Here is a 15163-nt window from a genome sequence, read left to right as displayed (position 1 = left end):
AGCGGTAAAATGTGTATAGCACAGCCTTTGGCCAATCTTGGGTATGGTAATTTATTTTGTGATTTCGCGGGCGCACGCAATTTTAAAGCTTGACATGTTTGGTGTCTATTTACCTGACGTGACCCCGTCTTTTAAAATTTAACAAAATATTAGGTAATAATTAGACATGTGCACCAGCAAAAAATTCATTTAGTTTAGTTTCGTTTTGAAAAAAAAAAAAAATTTGTTTAGTTTAGTTTCGTTTTTCGGGTCATTAATTAAATTAGTTTCGGACGAAATTCGTTAGCGTTAGTCCTGCCAAAATTTGTTTATGAAGAAACTTCACTCACCCATGCCTGGACTAGAACCAGCAAACTTCACAATGGCAATCAATTGCAAGCCTGTACCTCTATCCACTACTCTATAGCCTGGATGGGAAGGGGGTTTAACACCACGGATGTCAACTGGTTAAATAATGCAAACTGAGTACATTTCCTGAGGTTGAGATAATTGCTGAGTTCACTGAACAGCATTGGTAGATCACTAATTGATAACATTTATTCTCTTATCTCAAATATATCTTTTATTTTTGTTTAAATTTTACCAATAAATACACAGAACATCCGCAAATGTTCTGATAATTGAACATTACATGTGAAAAGCTCTGCTAAGTATAACCAAACAGGCTACATTTAGTGCTGAATGCAGGCATCACACATGGTGGCAAATTACTGTTGTACAACTCCCAACTACTGAAACCCTACCGAACAAGTTCCTGTAAAGAAAAACAGTTAACAGTCATCTATTGCATTTTTTAGTTGAAGGCTGTTTTGTTAAGGAAAAAGAGTTTGTTTTCAAAGCATCTATGTCTTTTTAATAAAAATCTTAAAAAGCTTTGTACTACATCTATGTCACTACATGCTTTCCATGTACATATAATGGGGGACACTACATCTACATGCTGTCAGTGCTAGCGTAAGGCTGCATAGACAGTTGTCTGAGGGTGCCGGCTGGAAGAGGGGGTGAAAACTGCACCTTCACCTGTGTACACAGTAATCCTTGCATCGCAAAAAAATACACCCTCCTCACTCTTTAAAAGGCAAGTGCACCAAATAACCCTTTCATGATAGGGAAAGATTTCGGTGGGATGGAGAAAGTGTACCATGAAATGTAAGTAACGGTCATATTGACGTGTGTGTGTGTGTGTGTACCTAAATGAGATGGTTTATTGTGACACACCTTTTCACATCTTCCAGCATCCCATTCCTTTGCAGCAATTCAGTCACATAACATCTCAAGGCTTCAAAAGAAGTTGGAGATGGAAGACTTCCTTTTCTCAGATGCTGTGATCACAGGTCTGAATGAGAAGAAGGTATCCATTCGGGTTATGCACAAAAGGGTGAAGGGTTTGGAGAAGGCAGGAGAGGTGAACCATCTGGGACAACATAGCTGAACTGGAAAGTGAGCTGAATTGAACGTTTCCAAATCGGCTATTTTGGCCTAGATTGTTCACTTCTCCTGTCTTCTCCAAACCCTTCACCATTTTGTGAATAACCCTGTATATAATGCCAAACATGTCACTGACGGATCAACCTCCTCCTCTATTGGTCCTCTTCTGATCAACATCTAAATAGTTAACTATATCCACTCACGGCCACCAGTCCAACATATCTAATTAGTACTTCAACCTGAGTTCATCTTGAACACCCAGTCATATAGAGAGGAATTTAAAAATTAAAGTTTTTCTTAGCGCATTGATGCTGTATTCGCTTTAAACATCCATTCATGGGCAAAGTAAAAAAACGTACTCAATCAATAAAACAATTTCAATATCGACATCAAGGGTTGAGATATATAAACAGTTTTGTTATATTGTTGATGGCTGCATCAAGTTCTGATCATTATAATCTTGAAATAAGCATATGTTTTCCATATGTGTGCATATACTAGCTCAATATGGACTAAGAAATCATTTTTATTCCTATAGGGGGAAAAGGATCATCCAAGGTCAAAGAATTACATGCAGTCCAAAAGCAGTGATATTAAGTATTGTTCATATCTTGCCAATACATTCATACATGTATATAGACAAATTACAGTCAGTCTTTATTATTGTGGACATGTATTTTAATACTATTTGTATTTGTTACCAGTATATCAATAGATTGTGCTGCAGATTTGAACATGAACATCTTTACAGAACATATTTGTGCAAAATCTCTATAGAACATACAGTATATGTTGAAAATGTGTACAATAGGAAAACTTTCCTGTCGGAATTCTTGTTTTAGTTTTGCAGCTGGACTGCATAAATAACAGCTGAATGGTTCCTATGGTCAATAACAAATATGCTTTATAACAGATATGATTTATCTGGCTTACAAAAACTATGCTAGATTACAATTTAAAGAATTATGGGGACAGTGAAATACACTCTTCCCCATAATTAGAGCCGATGTGTGACACTGAAGCTGTCATACGTCGGTTCTATAGATCGGGAAATGAGCAGTCACATACCGCCAATTGCTCATATCCCAATCTTCTCCCTGCAGTGAGTAGTGACTGTCGGTCGCCGCTCCCTGCAGGAATTCCCCCCTCCTCTCTCCGTTCCTCCAGTGCTGACTGGAGGAATGGATGGGGCAGGGGCAGGCACAGCTTGCTCTGTCAATCAGCAGCGGGGTGGATCTCGACAATAGTGTGTGTGTGTGTGTCTATTCTCTTCTCCATTCTATATTAATGAGAGAAACACAATGCTCACATTTCAGTCCTAAGTATTTCTATAAAGACAGATCACTGTGAAGGTGCTGAGAAAACCCTGTAATCAGCCATGCTGCAACAAAACAGCTAAAAGGTAATTGGTGGGTGCATTTCTCACTACTGCATTGAAGCTGCTTTTGATTTCTCATCACTCAGCGATCTCTTACTACTTCTGCCTCTGAATATGGGGGAGCATATAACTTCAGGTCAGGATCCTCTGACATCTAGTGTGTGCTCTTAGGACACTATGTGCAACCTAGAAGTATCCAAACTCCCACCTGTTCCTATAGCCGATAGCATTTGTATTCACCTAATTAATAATGTATCTAGACACTAACTGGGTAAATATATTACATAAATAAAGTATAGACAGTGGCTCAGTGCTGTACTTTCCCATGCCAAAAATGCCATTACTTATGTTTAGTTTGCTTCATGGAATGATAGAGTCTAACTAATTTGTTTTTTTTCCATAGAAAAATATCTATTTAACCTCAGAAAGGAGCTATAATACACAACAGCATTCATCATTTATTTCAGAAGTGTCATATTAGTGTTTTCATAGACAGGAGACCTGTGATAAATGAAGAGTAAGGTGACAACTTCTGTCATGTTATGTCAATTATATTGTTACATTAAGTGGTCATTCCCTCTGTCATGTCCTATAGTCTGGGAGGCAGACTAGTTGTAAAGCTCTTCATTACCAACTTCAGGAATCCAATAGTAATACGAAAAAATATTCACTGGCGCCAAAAAGTAACTGCTCCTGAGAGAAACTCCAAAGTCACGGGGGCAGCACCTCATGGTCAGGGGAAACTGGATATCTAATAGGAGAAAAGCAAAAGGAGCGCCTCCATAGTGTAAAACAGTTTTATTATATGTTCAAATGGTAGCTGAAAAGGTACTTACAAACAGCCAATATAAACGAGCATGTAAAAATACGATCTCAGGATGAAACAAAATGGGCAAACGAAATGAGGCTGAGAAGTGCTGGTGACGAGCTGAAGTCATCTACATGCAAACCTTCCTCCAGTTGACGTGTTTCAGGGGCCAAGCCCCTTTCGTCAGAATATGAAGTACCCATATTTCTAAAAGGTTCTTAAGAATTGAAATGTAACCAATCACAGCTGGACTTCAGTTCTGTCACATGGGACTGCTAAGCCTATCAAAATGTGAGAGGCAATCCCTGTAAGTCCGCCCGACGGAACTAACAAAAGTGAGATGGCGGCCGAAAGACACGCCCACTGCCTCCTCACAGCAACAGGTGGCCTATCAGGAACAGACCGACAGAGGGAGTGACCACCCCTCTCCCCCGGCTGATTAGCAGCTATCAGAGAGGGTGTGGTGACAGGTGAGCATTCATACATCTCCTCTAAAACAGATCTGCAATTTAAACTTGGAGCTGATGCAGAGCGCTCTCCCATAGGAGAGGAGAAAAATAGGGCTTTAAAAGTGTCACTCTAGGTATGGAACACATATTTGACTAAAAAATTCATAATGTAATAATAATAAATATTGCTAAAAATCATTGAGTTCATCATATATTGTCATAAATAGGTTATATAGTCTTGTATCGATGCGCCGTGGGTCCAGTCTTCTACGCGTTTCACTAAAAAGCTTCCTCAGGAAGATGGGAGGCTGCCTTTGTTACAGGGTCTTATTGGTGAGTCAGTCCATATCCCCAATCGAACAGAATCCATTGCCCATAGGGACATAAGGAGCGAGAGGCTTGTACAGGAGCTACGGCGATATGAGGCTAGTTCACATCCATATTTGATTAAACTGCTTCACAAGAAAATCCAGGATCACCTCTCCCGCCGAGCCCCCTGACCCCCACTCCCTACAGCGTGTGGAGGGAGTGGGGGTCAGGGGGCTCGGTGGGAGAGGCGATCCTGGATTTTCTTGTGAAGCTTCAATTATACCAGGGGTGTGCTGTCCTGTTTTCCCGGGTGGCTCAGAACCGCTTTTTGTATTCTGTTGTCTTCATTGTCACCACAATAGGAAATACTGATCCATATGCATCAAGTTCTTCAATCACATCTTGTACTAGTAGTTTAGGTTCTTGGTTAGCTGCTCCTCTTACAGAGAAGGACAAGAATCTCAATTTCTGACACATTGGTTTCACTCCTGATTGTACTTTAAATTTGTGTACAAAGTTCTTTGCCCCTCCCAGTGAGGTATTGCTGAGTGGGGAAACTTTGGACACTGGTAGAATAGGGCCAACTGGAGCTGTTGTGATCAGGCCATCCAGCAGTTGTAAACAAGTAAATAAACACACCACACCTTACTACAAAGTCCTTTATTTAGAAAAAAAAGATTCCTGCTGCCACGTCCGATCTCGATGAACACCAGCCGGTGTTTCTCTTCTCCTGAATGTCAAAAATGGCCACCACTCCTTTGTTTACATTCAGTGTCCCCTAATGGAATGTAATAAAAGGGGCAGAGCAAGTCCCATGACATCATGACTTGCTCCACCCAAGAATTTTCTTTTCACATGATTGGATAATTGAAGTGCATAATCATGTAATTTATTGTGTGAAGATTCCCAACTCCTTCAACAAATTAGCCTCAGTCTGTAAGCCAAAGAGATCACTGTAATAAAAAGTTTAGCTGCTTTACTTTTACTTTGCTCAACATTTAAAGTTCTTTTTTACACCTTGGTAAGATTTGGCTTTATTATTTCGTAGCCCCAAGGCAAAGGGACAGCAATTTAGCTAATAAAGAATAAGGGGTTTTGGTGCAGAAAATGGATGGAAGAGTACAGCCATGTTGGGAGGGGGGATGTGGGAACCAGTTAGTTAAGGACCAAAGCTAGTCACTTGATGATCGCATGACTAATGAAGGAGCCTGTGCAGCCCTGAAACGTTTTGATCTTGTAAAATTAGTTTTGAGCACACAAGCTCCTATGTGTGTTGGTGACATATTTTACATATGCAACATATACAACATGCCATTGCATTTTTCTACATGCCTTCAAGGCATCCCTACTGACTATGCATGTAAATCTTGGTGTAGGAAAAAAACTGGATCGACACATCAGGGGAGGCAGGTAAGGCAGATCCTCACTTAGTATGATGGAGGGAAAAGCTCTCAGCTTTAAGTCTGAAGCTGAGAGCTTTTTCTCCATTGAGAGCAGCTTGTTGCAGGTTACACAGCAGGGAAATCGTCCCCGCTGTGTAACCTGTCATGGATGGAGCGCTGCCTGTTAATTACAGGCAGCGCTGCTTCCGGCTTTTGACAGGTAGTTATGTTACACAGCAGCGGGCTTCCCCACTGCTTGTGTAACCTAACTTGGTAAGGCAAGAGCTGTCACAGCCTCTACACTGTGTTAAAGGTGTGAGCTCTGTGGATGGCTTGGACCAATGGCAAAGCGCCATTGGTCCAAGCTGTCCAATCAAAAACAAATAAAAAAAAACAGTGATGACATCGATCTTGATGCCTCACCAGTGACGAGCAAGTGAGGGACAGGGAGGCTCCTCGCTGTCTCCTACCTTCCTCCTCCCCACACAGCTTGGTTACTGAGCGGGGGGCGGGGCTTTGATGGGATGGGTGGAGCTTCAACAGGGTGGAGCTTTAGCAGGCTGGGGGATGCCTCACCCAGCACAGAAGGCATGGAACGTCACTGTTTCAAATAGCATAGTCTCACATGAAGATGTTTCACATGGCAAATAATAACAAAGGTTTGACAATGTTCTGTAGTCTGACATAATTAGGTTTGATTACTAAAGGAGTTGAGAATGTTCACTGAAAAATGGTGTGAATATTCACTGCAATTATTCATGCATCTGCACAAAGCATCTACACATAGCTGGGTATTCAAAGTGGACAGGAATGTGTTTATCAAGGGATTGGATATTGAAGTAAATATTCACATAATTTTTTAATGACTTTTATTTGAGATTCTGAACTCCTATAGTAAATTAATCTCAGTGAGTAGTAACGTGATCGTCCCCATCACACAGGAGTTATCAATATTGATTCTAACAGTTCAGGAAATGTTTCATTTCTACTGTTCAGGAACACTTTAACAAATATGCTTGCAATGACAACCAGCAATTATGAGTATTCCCTACGCATCAGCATTCATTACAGCATGTTTTTACTAACCAAACAGAGAAGAAATGAAGACAGGAACTTTTGTAAAAAGATATTTTAAGCACTTTGTGGTAATGTCTCTGGTTTTCCATACTGAACAAATATGCCTTAAGATCCAGCATTTGTCTGCACGTTAAAATTCACTTTTTTGTCTCTGTATGTTTCTTGTATGTTTTTGAGTACAGTTTAATAAAGCAATCATAAAATTTCCTAAAAAGCAATTCAAATACTTGCTGAATTTCTTGCACACATAGTTGGCATCCTTTCTTGGGGGGATGGGGGGGCATATCCTGCACTGCAACCAGAAACTGCATGGTCACTGTGTAACCAGCCTCTTACAACCACCTGCGCCTTACAATTTGCTAATGGGTCGTACATTTCCTGCCTGATAGGAAGGTGCAAATGGCAGGAAGGGTGAATTTATATAGTGACTACGCAGGCTCTGACCACAACTTTCATTACAAAACAACCCCACGATTTGGGGAAGCTAACTACTCATACACGCCCCAAATAGGACCTATTATGCAACCCTGCAAGTAGTTTAAGGTCTTTAGGAAGCTACAGACACTCTTCTAAATGTCAAAGTATACAAATATTGTGTATGTGGCCAGTCATATAGGCACAAAGTGACAAGACGTACACTGTACGTCTCCCGTCACGAAGGGGTTAAAAAGAAAAATGTATTTAGTACAAAAAGAAGTAACGTGTATGATAATAATATATGCAATAATGCAGTTGCATGTTCCCGGGTGATTGTTCATATCTTAATACATAAAGTGCGGAGGCATTCGCTGTCACTTTCTGCACCCCCCAGTTTTCGTTTGGGCTTTATCCTGTCAGGAGTGCAATGGGATCTACTACATTTTGAATTTAATACATGAAGTGACACATGCTGCCATGTGTTTTCATTTGTGTTGCATTTTCCTATTCAAATGACTTTAGAAACTTTAGGTGCAAGACAAATGTCTAAAGCTGGCCATACACCTATAGAGTTTCTGCAGATTTTCTATGGTCGGATGTAAAAAGTGTAAAAATTCCTCCATCTAAGCTAAACTGTGTGGATGGAGGAATCTCCCACTGGGCCATGCTTCGGTATCTTGCAATGCAGCCCAGGGGCGTAACTAGAAATCACAGGGCCCCATAGCAACATTTTGTATGGGGCCCTGTGATTTCTAGTTATGCCCCTTGCAGAGCCCATCTGAGATCCCAAACCGCCCACCTGAGAGTGACCCTGCAGAGCCCACCATAGACTCTCTATGGCGGTCTCTGCAGAGTCTCAGGAGGGCTGGTCACACCCCTGCACACCTCTTTACCTGTCAGCCCCGATCCTCTGTCAGCCTTCTCCACCACCAGACCCCACCTCCTCTTCCACGGTCGTTGGCGGGCCCCCGCCTTCTCTGTCACCGAGCCCCACCTCCTCTGCTGCCGACACTGGGCCCCACCTCCTCCTCCCCTAACCAACACCAGGCCCCGCCTCCGCTACTGACACTGGGCCCAGCCTCCTCCTCCACAGCTGCTGGCTGTCACTTACTCAGCAGCGGCTGTGAGGAGGAACGCGTCGTTGCACTGACAGGCACTCCTCCTCACAGCCGCCAGTGACAGCCAGCAGGTCCTGATTACATAGCGACACAGGCAGCCCGCACGGCATCGGGGGACCCCTTTGTTCCTCATCCTGGCAATTTTTTGCACTTTTTCCATCTGACTATAGAAAATCTGCAGAAAATCCATAGGTGTATGGGCAGCATAATCAAATAAAAAAGCCAATCAGAAATCATCTTGTCCTAGTCCGACCATAGAGTGAATGAGACCAAAATTTTGAATACATCTTACATAAAACTGTGATCCAATGTTTTAGGTTTTTTTGGTTTTTTTTGCATGCGGTGACCTTATTGTGGTCAATGTACAGTATTGTACTTGTTTAAGGATTATTTTTTTCAATCATTACTTTTAGCTGTTTATGAAACACTTATTTTAAGTAATGGTAAAAAAAACAGCTAATTACAGAGCTACCCAATTAACTTTGTTCCAGTAATTATCACTTGAGACTCTGATCATTACTTATTTATGACTCTGTTTTGTAAACTTGGTCTTTAATTATTTGCAGCAATTCAAATTCCTCTTTAACACTCACAGCTATTTATAGGAATGCTTTAATATTACTAGGAAATAATCCTGACAGTGGAGTGTTCTATGCTAAATTGGTCTTCAGCAGATTTTCTTCTTGAAATTTGATTCTTGTTGGAGGATAACGGATAACAGTTTGGTTTTATATGTTGCCTATTTATAGCTGACTTCAGGGATTAAAAAGGGTTAACCTGGCCATGCATTGTTCTATTTTTTTTCGTTCAACCCGCATGTTGAATTAAAAAAAAGAGAACAGCTTTCTGCATCAATGCTCTGAGTGCGTTTATCGAGGAATCTCACTGTTTCTTTTGTATTCTGACAGTGGCTGCCGTCTCTGTTTGTTCAAAGGTTTTCTGAGCAGCTCTTTTGATCAATTGACACCTGAAGAACCAGCTGAAATTTGCTTAATGTATGGCACCTTTAAATACTCATTACATCTAGAGGTAGAGGAATTGGGTATAATACTCATTGCTTAATCCGGAATTACCCAGTTCTCACCTCTTCTCTCTGACAGCTCTGGGTTGCGGATGGGCTCCTGCCATCCTAATGTACAATGCAGGGCTATTGTCACTGCATTGTACTTGGTGATGTCAGAATGAGACTGCCAAATGAATTGTCTTAGATTAGAGGGGGACCAGTCACACAGAGGGAGGAAGTCTGCTGTAGTGAGGAATAAATTAAGTATTATACCTTATTGTTCTACCCCTAGACTCAATGAGCATTTAACCTTTGCAGTGAGGGTCTTTATTTTATTTTTTTAGAATCCTGAAGTTTTTAGCCTTAATGACTTCTCTGTGTATTATTTTTTTTAAACCTACTTAGGTGTACTATGTTTATATGTAGTGTGCATAGATGTGTGTTTTAATCTATTTTTGAATGTACCATTTACTAATTTGGAGCAGCTCTGAAAATAAATACTGTGGATAGCCCACTAGTTCTTATGCTGCTGTAATGTGCTTGATAAAGGACTTCAGTTGAGGCAAATAATGCATGTCTAAACATATATGAGAAAAGCATATGTGTTTTTTTTAACATACTTTTCTTTTTCAACTCAACAGCAAGATCCCAAAGAATCCACACTTAAAAGTATAGTGCCAAACTGTGTATACATTGAGTAACCAAGTCCGCCTGGATTCAGCTCTGCTAAAATTATAATACAGAGGTTTGTCATCTTCTCTTGGATGAACAGAGAATTAATATTAACAAAACTCCTTAGGTTTAAGTGTATAAAGTCTATGCTCCTTAACCATGTTCTTTAAAAAACAGACACCAATGGAAGCATGAAGGCACCTTTTTATTATATGAATAATGCTTTTAGAGATCTCCCATCTGGGACACTTGTGTTTAGATAATGTATACTTATTTCACTTAGATCTAAGCCCCACTCCTTATTCAGCAATTAATACCAGTGCCTCTGTTGTGTAGGAACCAACTGGGGAGGGTCTCTGTTCACATGGTGCTTACTATTACTAATACACATCTGACAGGTTCACTGATGTCATTTCCATAAAATGTGTCTATAAAAAACTATAAAAAGACTAGTTTTCCTTAACTATTCTCCAGCCTTTTGCATATTGAACTGGTAAGCATTTATATAATATATATGCTATGATGTGGCAATGCATAGCTAAATAAACTTGGCTTACCTGTTGAAACCTTCTAAACATCTTATTGGAACTAAGTTGATTGATGCCTGATTGCTTAAACATTTGTGTCTGTGTCACTGGAATTTGATGTTACAAAGGACTCTATAAAGCAACCATGTAAACATAGGTCAGCTGTAAAAATAGTTCCAGAGTGTGCCCTATTTCCTGCGCGAGGGGTCTGTTTGTGATTATAATACAAATCAATGGAAGGTTGCATTCCAAGGCAGAAACTACAAAAGATCAGACATTGGATTTTCAAGGTGACATGCATTCTAGTGACAGAAACATAGTTGTTTCTGCTAAAGATGGACAGCGTAACAGAGTTCGAAATCCAAATTAAATTCTTACTCCTATAGACTTTCTCTGGCCAAAAGTGATGAATTTGTTCAACACGCTAGCTATTGAAGGAGCTATTTGGCCACTGGAAATGTCAGTATGCAGTATGCAATTCTTCTGTGAACAACCACATAAAACTGAATTATAATTTTTTTGTTTTAGAGCAGGGGGACTTTAAAAGACTGGCAATATGCAGCCTTTTTGTTAAATGTATAATTTAACAGATTCCACTTTTTACAATTGACAGAGAATTTACTATTTAACAATGCAAAGTAAAGGAACAAATGGCTGAAATGGGGTAACATAGGTAATCTGGGGAACCACCTTGTGCGTGCATATTGGGGGTACAATGGGGGGGGGGGCAGGGAAAGGGGAGCCAGAAGGGTGGAGTGTTAGTAAAGTTAAAGGGAAGAGAGAAAAGAAAAATAAATACAGGCTGGTTCATGTAAAGTTTATGCAAGGTCATAAATACAGGTTTATGTAAGTGTTTTATTAAAATGCATGGATAAATATTTAAGAATTTCTGGAATGTTGTGTTACTTTAAATGGCTAATGTAGATGCAAAAATAGTGTTTTCTTTTTCTTTTTGAATGAATTCAGATAAGTGTGAGACATGAATCATGATACAAAGCTGACTTTTTACCAATATACTGCATCCTTCATAGGCAGACCAACGTTTGTCAGCTGATATAGCCGAGAGGATCACAGCTGTGGGATCTATTGAGAACCTTCGGGGGAACACAACATATTGGCCACCGCCGATACTCCCTCCTTCTCTTTTCTGGTGGAAGAAATAGGTCTTGTTTTTTATTTTTTTGCTGTTAGCATTTTAGACTGGCAATTAATTAGAAAGACATAATATTAAGTACATATGCCAAGGAGAGCTGTGATTTCTGGTGCAAAACACATTACTGGCACAGAAACGCAGAATTCACTGCCATGGAGAAATTATACACGCATTTTAGACTGGAAAATTCTAAAAGTGTAAGATGTCACTAATGAACAAGTGCTTTGCCAAGTCAGAGTGCTAGATGATTGCTCATTGCAATTTGGATTTAGGAAACTAAATTTGCTGTTGACAAAGAAAAGGTAATTTACAAGTGAGAGGAGACATTCCAGAGATATACAAAATACTTTTGTTTTCCTTTTTTAATTTTGTGAGACTAAGCTGACTGCAAAACTCCTTTTATACAGATTGTAATGTAAGGGGAGTGTTTTTTGCCCCAGAGATAGGCTTTAGAAAACACAGTGAAATAGAGGGAACATTTAAAATTCTCTATAATAGAAAAGTAATATGTTATGTCTCTTAACACATTGCTAAGATAAGGAGTGGTTGTATATATTCCTCCGGGGACAGAGCCAGTGGGCTTGTTAAACATCTGTGAGAGATAACAATGAATGGAGCATTACAAACGCTACTCCCACGCGCTAGGGAAAAAATGCCTTGTTACTTGTAGCTTAATAAGCCAGACTTGTCATGACAATTTTAAAATGAAATAGCGAATGCTTACTGTACTCAGTCTGAATTCTTCAGCAAATAGGATGAGAAGTCAAGCCTCTCTTGAAGGATTTATACTGTTTAAAGCCTCCCATTCATTCCAAAGGAAGTCATCTGACTATAGCGTGTATCTATAGCCAAATCTTTGTTGTAGTTATGGATAGATTGGGGAAGGATTAGGACACATTTCAGAATTTACCACTGTCGGAGGCTAAGTGGAAGAGATTACTACACTTCCTATCTTGTTAAAAGGTTGTCACCAGGACAGCACCACCACCAGGACAGGAAGTGATGGGAAATATGTCTAATATCAGCACAAATAGAAGTTTTCTCTTTCACGAACCACTTTTATGCTTTGACATACATTTTTTGGACCTCCATCCTTCCGGGCAGTATAGTCACCAGCTGAACTGATATAGTCATCCACAGACAGCCTAACTCTCCAATAAGATACAGGAGCTTAAATCCAACATAGTTTTACTTCTCAAAGTACATACAGAGGATGCTTGCTGGTCACATGAAGTGTAAAATGACAATAGATCTTCCAAGCCAAGTGTCTGCAATGAGGGCTAGCAATACAAATTAGTGAACATGGAAGAAGCAGGGAGGGTCTATCTGGGACTATACCAAATGGCACTAAACAGGAGGGAAGAACAGTGGAAGATACCAAATGTATAGAGAAAAACAAGCTAGTAGTGCTAATCTACCACTATATGTCTGGAATATACCATAACATCATAATATGCAATGACGGCATAGCAGTAAAATAGTAATAACAGAAAACAGTGGCTAGAACATCTGTTAAATTTGCATTACTTGTTTCCCTGTTAAAGATGTTTCCTCATTTCCTGTCTGGTAAAAGGTTGTCCCCACAACAGAAAGTGAGCAGACATTTTTCCAATGGCACCCAGATATTAGTAAAACCTGATAGGGGTCCTAACCTTTATCCAAAACTAAAAAAAAAAATGTTTTGGGAATACATACACTTTAATGAAGGATCAATGAGTGTAGCAGTTCAGGTCTCACTCAGCGTTACAAGGCCATGTTTTGGCTGCACCTCTATGTATGTCCTCCCCAAGATTGCAGGGGTTTTCGTCGGGTGCGCCAGTTTCCTAGTGTACCCAAGTTGGTTCTACTATAAGTCTGGTAGATATATTAGATTGTGAGCTTCTTTAGGCTGGGTTCACACCTAGACTGCACCGTTTTTGTACGCGCGTTAACAGCCATGCGGTTATTTGCGCGTTTATGCCCATTGTGCACATTTGTATTAATGCGCGTGCATGAAGACGCGCGTTTTGATTGGCAGCTCAGGAACCATTGTGGGCAATGGAAGACCGCGCATATAAACGTGAAAAGACGCTCATGAAAATGTACAACATGCTGCTGTTGCACGTTTTTGCCATTTCCAATTAAATCTATGGGGAAGAAAGGTGCTTTTAACTGCCCAAAGAAGCTCCTGTATCTTTTCAGGCGTTTGGCATCTTTCTGCTCAGGTGTGCACCAGGGCCATTGAAAATCATGGGTGTTGGGCAGTTAAAAGCGCTTTTTGAACTGCTCAAAAACTCCTAGGTGTAAACCAGGACTTAAGAAGCAGGGAGTGATAGAAATGGATTGTACACTACAAAGCATTGCGTAATAGATTTCCACTATCTAAACACCGAATTTAAAATGTATAAAAGCATATAGTCTGTGTGTGTTCTGCCACTGACGTATCATTCACAATAATTGTTCAGAATGATTGACGACTGTTAGCGTAATCAAAACATACAGCCTGCCAACTTCCATCAAGTTGGCAAGTTTCTTTCATCAGAGTGGAAAATAGTTTACAAAGTAGCAAACACCGCATTTATAATGTATTGTGCAAGCATTCTACATTAAAGCTGAAATCCATGCAGATATAGAAGATACAAATAAATTAAGCTCTGTGTTCATGAATACATCCTTGGCAGTGTGACTTGGTATCGCCCTCTTACCGCGCATGTACAGCAGAACCAAGATTAGGGCAGGGAGAAGCAGCACAAGGAGCAAATCCACTGTGTAAGGAGCATGCCCAGGGAAAAAGAGTGACAGATGAGCTAATTAGTATGCTACTTCTCCTTTCACTGTCTAGTCACAGGGCTAGGGTGGAGAGCAGATATGGAACTGTTACTGAACTGCAGCACCGAAAAAAAACAGCTTTTCTTCCCTAATAGGACTTTTTGGCAGATCTGTGTAAAACTCAGGACTAGGTGGACAGAAATAGAAATCCTTTGGCAGCTCCCTTATATGCATTTCATCTGTGTAGTTAGCAGTTTGCTTGAAGTTCAGCTTTTAAGTAAATTTAAAAAAATAAAGTTTAACTTTCTTGGGAGGTGGTGGTGGGGTGTTTAGAGGACAACAAATTAATATTAAATCATATGCAGTGCTGGACAAATACCTTGCTGTGTATGGAAATTGCAATACCACAACATTAATAGCTTGTTAGTATTTAGCCATGTCCATGTGTCATTGCTCTTCACAAATGTATAACCATATACATAAACATGTCACTTCACCAATCCCAAATTTCCAAACAGCCTCCATGAGCGTGACACTATTTTCCCTCTGTCACCCTGTCTTCAGTGTCAGGCATTTATCCTAAATTGTGTTTGTTTATATATTCTGCCTAACTATTTGGCCTTTTGTTTCCATAAGCTAAATAGGTCATGGGAAGATGTTCAATTGAGAGGAACAGGACGGGTGACTTCTTACA

The 15163-nt window shown here is 40.1% G+C and overlaps 1 long non-coding RNA gene across 1 annotated transcript in view; it reads left to right on the top strand.

Annotated features, from left to right (window-relative positions):
* Positions 1–252: 252 nt before the first annotated feature.
* LOC108789477 overlaps positions 253–15163 on the top strand; it is a 15421-nt gene continuing 510 nt past the window's right edge. The window contains exons 1-2 of the long non-coding RNA XR_001941404.1: positions 253–265; positions 2824–2830. This is a non-coding gene — a long non-coding RNA (uncharacterized LOC108789477). The remainder of the gene's footprint in view (positions 266–2823; positions 2831–15163) is intronic.

Source organism: Nanorana parkeri, unplaced genomic scaffold (genome assembly GCF_000935625.1).
Source record: "Nanorana parkeri isolate BGI_ZX_2015 unplaced genomic scaffold, ASM93562v1 scaffold400, whole genome shotgun sequence".
Classification (NCBI taxonomy): Eukaryota; Metazoa; Chordata; class Amphibia; order Anura; family Dicroglossidae; genus Nanorana; species Nanorana parkeri.
This window is presented reverse-complemented; position numbering and strand designations above follow the sequence as displayed.